The sequence below is a fragment of the Mustela erminea genome, chromosome 3, assembly GCF_009829155.1.
Source record: "Mustela erminea isolate mMusErm1 chromosome 3, mMusErm1.Pri, whole genome shotgun sequence".
NCBI classification, from domain to species: Eukaryota; Metazoa; Chordata; class Mammalia; order Carnivora; family Mustelidae; genus Mustela; species Mustela erminea.
In genome coordinates, this window is record NC_045616.1 from 33693066 (window position 1) to 33701164 (window position 8099).

The window sequence follows — 8099 nt, forward strand, 5'->3', positions numbered from 1 at the left end:
GGGTGAATATGCAATATTGGATTTTATTTTTATCATTACTCTTAACATCAGTCTGGATGTTCTTTTCAGTTCAATGTTATTGTATCAAAAATTGCTGGCAGCGAGTCAGAGAAAGGCCACAGTGTGCTCTGTCATTGGTAGAAGAAGAGGGAATGCTGAATTCAGGCACAGACCTATAACAGATGAACTCTAACAGAAATTTTTATTATTCTATCAGCAGTATAATAATACCAAAAAATAGAAATAAGCAGCAAAGCACCTACTACTCCTCCATGCTAACACATTAATTATTACTTTTCTATATTCTTTTTTGATTTTCTCCATCACCAGACATAGTTTTGCAGTTATACTTTCAGCAGTTTGGATCTATTCAAAAAGCACATAAATGGCCTATTGAGCACTGACTGCCTACTAAACATTAGGACATATTCTAAGGTACTGGGAACACAAAGAATAAAACACCTTGAAAATTTACAATCTATCTAGATAAAAATACAGTTTTTGTTTTGGTAGCATATCTTTTTTCCCCCCATACCTCAAGGATTTTCACATGTTGCTGCAGAGGAATGGAGAAATAGTCAAGAAACAAAAGATAATGCATATTTCAGAGCTGATAGCAAAATAGAGAAGTGACTGGAGAATGTCTGACAAATGTCTGTGTAATGGCTGGTTTCATTCAAAGAGGCATACGAATGTCCTGCATTAGGAGTCATTTATATCACAAAAAAGATAAAGTGAGAAATAAAAAAGAATGAAAGGAATTCAGGTAACACATGCATTGTGGGGTATCTGCAATTGTGATGACTTGAAAATAAATAGAAATAAACAATCAAAATGTGAAAAGGGGACTAGCTATAAAATTGAAGCCATTCATGAAATAGACAAGGAAAACTCAGAAATCTAAAGATAAAGTTACTTGTATTCACTGTTAGTTTAATGTTTATAGGTACCACAAAAGGGGGTTATCAACCAAAAGAGAGAAATCTATCAATAGAAAAGTAAGAAATCAATTGCAATTAAAGAAAAATTGTTAAAGGAGCACCTGGGTGGCTCAGTCGGTTGAGAGTCTGACTCTTAGTTTTGGCTCAGTTCATGATCTCTGGGTCCTGAGATCAAGCCCTGCGTCAGCCACCATGTTTAGTGGGGAGTCTGCTTGAAGATTCTCTCTTTCTACCCCTCCCCCTCCAAATAAATAAATAAATCTTTTAAAAAACCATTAAAGTCTCAAAAGCAATAACAACAAAAACTCTATAAATATAAATGAGATAAGTGGGAAGCACTTGGTACATATCATAGGAGAATTTTTTAATTCTTTTTCACTCCAAATTATCTTGTTATTACTGCATTTCTCATGGAATCACATGAACAATTAGGCAATGTGCAGAGGTTCAGTTGAGATCTTACTGATCCATCACCTTTCTGGTAAACATTCTTTGTCATCAAAATGAAAGTTATATAACTGACCATTAAAATAATCAACTTCATTAAATCTTAGCAAACTCTCACCCAGAAATGAAAGTGTAAGTGAATTTTACTGACAAAAGTAATGCTTCTAGGAAGGTTATTGCTTAGTTAATTGGTTTCCAGAATACTGCTAGAGAAGCCCAGTAGGAATTGTTGTTGTAACAGGGCTGGCATAGGTTGAATATTAGTAAATTTCAAGTCTTTCGTCTGATCAGTTGATGTCCATGACTCAAAAATAGGATGGACAATTAAATTAACATCAATCATTTATTACAAATAATCTAATAACAACAACAACAAAAAACCTCAAAATACCTTAAATGTTCATAAATTGAAAATTAAAATTTATAATACATCCAATGCAATAGAATAATAATTAGCTATGAAAATAACATATATATGCTAAATATATATAAATATTTTACAGAAGTCACATGAACAATAAGGATATATAATATATATAGATGTTAAAGATATGGAAAGGTATTCAAGATACCTGTTAAATAAAATATTCTAATTATGTAATGGCTTCATATACATATCTTTTTTGGGGCACCTAGTTGGCTCAGTCAGTTAAGCATCTGACTCTTGATTTTTGGGTCAGGTCATGATCTCAGGATCATGAGATCAAGCCCCACATTGGTTTCCATGCTGTGTGCAGAGTCTGCTTAAGATTCTCTCTCTCCTTCTTCTCTCCCTCCCCTCAACTCACATACTCTAAGTGAATAAATAAATAATAAAATCTTTTTAAAAAAGTTACATATCCCTTCTAAAGGGATATTACATATTCATAAAATTATTTCTGGAAGAATACACAAGAGATTGTAAATAGTGACTACCTCTAGAATGAGACTGTGGTGAGAGGTGTATTTGTGCTTTTCAGTTTATACACCATCATACTGTTGAATTTTTAGCCATGAGCATGAATTACCATAATAATAAACTTCAAAACTAAAAAAAAATTTAATGAAAAATTACATAAACAGTTAATGGCAAATGGCAAATGTATCAAAAAACAATTGAAAGCTTAATAAAGGGAAGTCGTTATTTGATCCAAAAAGGTGAAATAAATAATTTTCTATGAAAATAAATTTATCTCATGATTCTAAAGTAGAACAACCAGAAAATAAATGTTAAACAATACATTAAACACATTAGTTGCCATGTGTTAACAGCACTAAATTATGAGGAAAACTGTGAAACTAATGATTCTTTTTTAGTCAATAGCCTTAATTATCAAGAATCAAATACATAAATGGAACTTTTCTCAAAGAACTTTATGAATTTTCCTATGAATATGCATCTAAAAGACAGAAGGCCTCTTCCCTTCTTCCTAACCACACTCACGCACACACACAGCTCTGCCATGCACTGTCAACATATGCTCACTACTGAAGGGAAATTTAATTTCATGACCCACCTAAAATATCGACATCTAAATGTAGACATTCTTTTCATTGCAATAGCTGCTGCAACCATACCCTTACATGGTAAAAAAAACATTCAAAGAGATACATACATTTTTGGAGTGTGTCACATGGTAATTTAACATGTGGCACTTGCAAAGGATGGGCCTTGGAGTAAGAGGAGGTGCTTTCTTGCACTACCCATTCTGGGCCAAATCATGCCCGTGGTCATCAGATGTGTCTATTCATTCCTTTTGGTATTTAAATGGATCCTTGTAACATAAAACTTTGTAGTGACAATGCAAAAGGCAAAATAAGAATGCCTGGATCCAGACTGGGGAATTATTATATGAAATCATAAATAGGTAATTACACATATAAGTATATATATATATATGTATATAACTATATGCTTCTATATATAATATATATATATCACAGATATAAAAATATATATAATTATATGCTTCTCTCAGTAACCCCAAATCCTTCTCATTAAAAGATGGGTCAAGACTTGAGCCTAGTCCCATTTGGATTCTCACCTTCTTGCTTATCTTCCACTGATTCTCTTTCATATCCTTAAACTGTTATTAGTAACTTATTATTAATGATGATTCTTGTTACCATTTTTTGAGAACCTAGCATATATTGTTCATTGTACCAACCATATTGCTTGTATTTACCAAATTCTTAAAATTTTACAAGGAAGCAAGGGCTCAAAGAGGGTACGTGGGTAGTAATTAATAAATAATAATAATTGTAAAAAATAATCAATAATACCAAAACTAAGATGAGAATACTGTTGTACGATTTAGGGTTCTGGGTTGCAAATGATAGAATCTGATTTTGCCTAACAAAAGCACAATAGTAACCTACTAGAAGATTATCAGACACCTCACCATGTCTATGAATATCCTTCCAGAAATTTTATACACACACACACACACACACACACACACACACACATATTTTTTCCCTTTATTATTTTTATTATTTTTCCCCTTAAAAAATATGTCATATTATGCTGGAGAAATGGGCTCAAAACTTATTGGGGGAACAAAGGGGAGGCTAGACAATCAGAACTTTAGCCCAAGTCCTGCCACTTGTTCATAATAGAAAATAAAATGGACACAGTGAATGGCCACCAAGGAGAATGGCTGAATAAGTTATGATGGAATTAATGGAATATAATGCAGTCATTAACAAAGACAAATTGAGCTCTCACTGAAAGCTTGGAGATATTTCCATAAAGAGTTGCTGAGGAAGGAAAGCAAGATGCAGGAAAGCATCTATAATATAATCCCATCTTTATAAAACATCACAGAGCCTACATATTTGTACACACATATATGAATATGTATTTTTCCACATATGAATACATGACACAGATGATACAGAGAAAAACATGGAAGGATATATTCTAGGTTGTCACCAGAAGTGTTTGGCTGAGGTTGGGCAAAGGGCAGGATGAGGGATGATAGAACCAAGGACAACAAGAAACTGATAAATACACTGTGTATACGATTGCATTTCTGCATTTTTGCAGAAACACAACCACATGTAGTTGTGTTTATATGTGGTACATGTAATAAATAATAATTTTTTAAACCTCAAGGGCAGAGTCTGGTTAGGATTCTGTGACTGTTGTGGCATCAATACAAGCTTTCTACATCTGTGCCTTTTCTACATCCTTTGCTTCAGAAGGAATGCATCTGAAGATGGAGAGCATTCCTGGTCTGAGCAAGTATATTGGTCAACTCAGCTGCATAAAAAACACCACAGGCTGGGTAACTTAAATAATAGAAATTGACTTCTCACAGTTCTGGAAACTAAATGTCCAAGATCAAGATTCAGCTGATTGAGGTTCTGGTGTTCTTTCTTCCTGGCTTGTAGACAGCTACCATCTCACTGTAACCTCTCCTGACCTCTTCTTGTGGACCAAGATAGACCTCTTTCTCTCTCTGTCTCTCTCTCTCTCTCATTCTCTCTTCCTTTTCTTATAAGGCCACCAGTTTCATAGGCTAAGAGCCCCACTCTATGATGTTATTTAACCTTAATTACCTCCTAAAGATCCTGTCTTCAAATATAGTTACACTGGGATTAGGGCTACAACACATCAACTTTGGGGGAGATACAATTCAGTCATAGAAGTGAAGCAGTTTCTTTATTTTTTATTTCATCATGGAAATCTAGGTCCTGACTCATACACACAGTGTTAGATTCTCCAAACACTTAAAGGTGGTTTGGCTGGGTGGCCAATGACACTTGACTCATATGCAGATATCTGACTCTAAAACCCATGTACATTTTCACTATGCCAGATAGTTTCCTCTGCAAAGATAATTTAGTCTCTCTGTGTTAATACTGTATGTTTAGACTTTAGGTATAAGGTCTTTCACAAGTATATTTCTATTGCATGAGCTACCACTTTTCCTAATTTGCTATTGTACCAATCCAAATTTAATCTGTGGTATAACTGCTTTTAGATATTTTGGGGTGGGGTGGGGTGGGGGTGGGGTTAAGGGATATATTTTATTTTCTATATTGTCTCTCTCTTTGCTGTGTGCTGATAGTAAGAAGGTTATACAGACCTTGCTGACTTTTGGAGAGAAAATATTCATTTATACCTGAAAAAGATTCTCCTTCTGAGTGAAAATGACTGGCTACAATGCTCTTTCTTTAGTCACATTATCAAATACTCCCTGGATACAGTCATGACAATTTTGTTTTTTAATTATTTCATATCTGCCTTAATGGATTAAGCCATTGCACCTTGTTGTTATTGTTTTGCAAGACCCTTTGGTAGACCAAACATCCAAAATGACTCCCTACACTCTAGTCCAAACACAGTTTCTGTGAGGCTAAAATCCATGCAGTCATTGTAAATGCATAAAAATTCTTGGAAATCTATTGAACATATGTAACAGATGTTACATAATGGATACTAAAATTCAAAACTGTTTCATAAAAACGCCTCTGAGAAGAGTAAGCCAGAAAAGTGCAAAAGAATATAAATACTATGCTACCATTTGTGTAAGAAAGAAGAAAGCATTCCCATACCTACCTATCTTTACAAAATGAAACAGAAAGATATAATGGGCTGAATTTGTTCCCTCAAAATTCATATGTTGAAGCCCTAATCCCCAGTACCTAAGAATAGTTAGGGTGTTTGAGGAGTAACTAAGTTAAAATGAGCCCGTTAGGGTGGGCTCTGGCCCAGTCTCACTGATGTCCTTGTAAGAAGAGATGAGGACACACAGAGACAGCAGGAGGATGAGTGAGCAGAGGAGTGACCATGTGAAGAGGCAGCAAGAGGGTGGTTAAGCAGAGAGGTCTCAGAGGAGTACACTGAGTATGCATATTTTGGTGTCTTAAATTTCTTTTATCAAAAGGAACCAGGGCTTCTTAGAGAAAATACCAGAAGACTGGAGCAGAATAGGTACAAGATGAACATACAAGATTTTATTGTGCCAGAAATAAAGAAAGTTATTTTAAAAAAATGATAGGGGTGCCTGGGTGGCTCAGTGGGTTAAGCCTCTGCCTTCGGCTCGGGTCATGATCTCAGGGTCCTGGGATAGAGAGCCCCACATCAGACTCTCTGCTCAGCAGGGAGCCTGCTTCCCTCTCTCTCTTTGCCTGCCTCTCTGCCTACTTGTGATCTCTGTCTGTCAAATAAATAAATAAAATCTTAAAAAAAAAGGATAGAGGCTAGTTCAAAGGGCCTATGAATGGCCAAACTGGGACAATGTTAATGCCAAAATAACTGAGTCCAATCATGTATTATAAATTAATTATAAGCTAGGAATCCACATGTTCATACTGAAAATAAGATAAATGGATAAGGGAGAGGAAGGGCTCTTGCTTACAGTATAATACTTGCCAAATGGCAAACATAGAAGGAAGGCTAGAGTTGGATAAATATGTTTGTGAAGACTGGTCCAGACAAGAGTCATCAATGGATGCTAAATATAGGGCTAATTTTGATGGGGAACAGGATATTTGCATAGTCATCAAAAAATTTCCCATAGGTTGCTTGTTAATTATAAGGGAAAAAATAGTAACTATGTAGTACACAAATACCAAGACATCTTCACCATGTAATCAAAATTCACATTACCAATGGAGAGCAAATAGACATCGTGTTCTTCCAGATGTGATGCCTTGAAAATGATACAACATTGCTTATGCAATATTCTGGCCAGTAATATATAACCTGAATTAAATCATGAGAAAGTATCAGAGAAGCCCAAATGAGAAACAGTGTATATTTTTGTATACTTAAAAAAATCAATAATATGAAAATCACTCAAAGCCTGTGGAAATCTTCCAGTAAAAGGCTGATAACTAAATGCAATATTTGATCCTAGACTGGATCCTATTCTGGAGGGAAAGAAAAGTTATTAAGACGCTGTTATGTTAGTGGACAAAATGGATATATGGATGGTGGACTAGGTAAAAGTATTGTTTCTCTGTTGTGTTTACTGAAGTTGAAAACTATATTGTGGTTATTTATGTTTTTAAAAATCCCCAATATTATGAAATAAACATTGACATATTTAGGAGTAAACAGCCTGATATATACAAATTACTTTAAATTGTTCATGGAAAAATATATATATACACACTCTGTATATAGATAGATGATACAGAACAAATGATAAAGCAAATAGAGGAAAAAACTAACAATAGATGAAACTGGGTAAAATGAATATTGGTATTTTCTGTAATATTCTTTTTCTTGCATTTTTGTATAAGTTTGAAATTATTTCCAAATTAAAGGGGTTTTTTTAAATTGTTTTTAGGGCTTGTTTATGTGTTTTGTATGTATGGGAAAGATGCTCTGAGAAAAGGGTTTTTTCATCTGAAAAGATTACTGTTTAGGAATGGGTGTTCTTTTAGTGAACTATTTTTCTGTCCTTTAGAGGACACTGATCTATAGAGAAAATGGCAGTAATTCAGAAAGCAACTAAAAAAGCTGGCTATGAGTAGTATTTTGATCCAGGAAAAGATACTTTTTCTTATATTGAAGAACTCTTAGCTCAAGAAAGAATAAAATTTTAACAGGAAGAATATAAGATTGTGAGTTATGACAAATTTATTTATAGATTTAACATTTATGTTAAAGTAAATAACAGTATGTAAGAGAGAACAAATATTCTGATTTCCATAAAACAGGTGTAAAATCTGGAGAAGAAAAAAAAGCAAAAGATAACTGTTTCTTTAGAAATA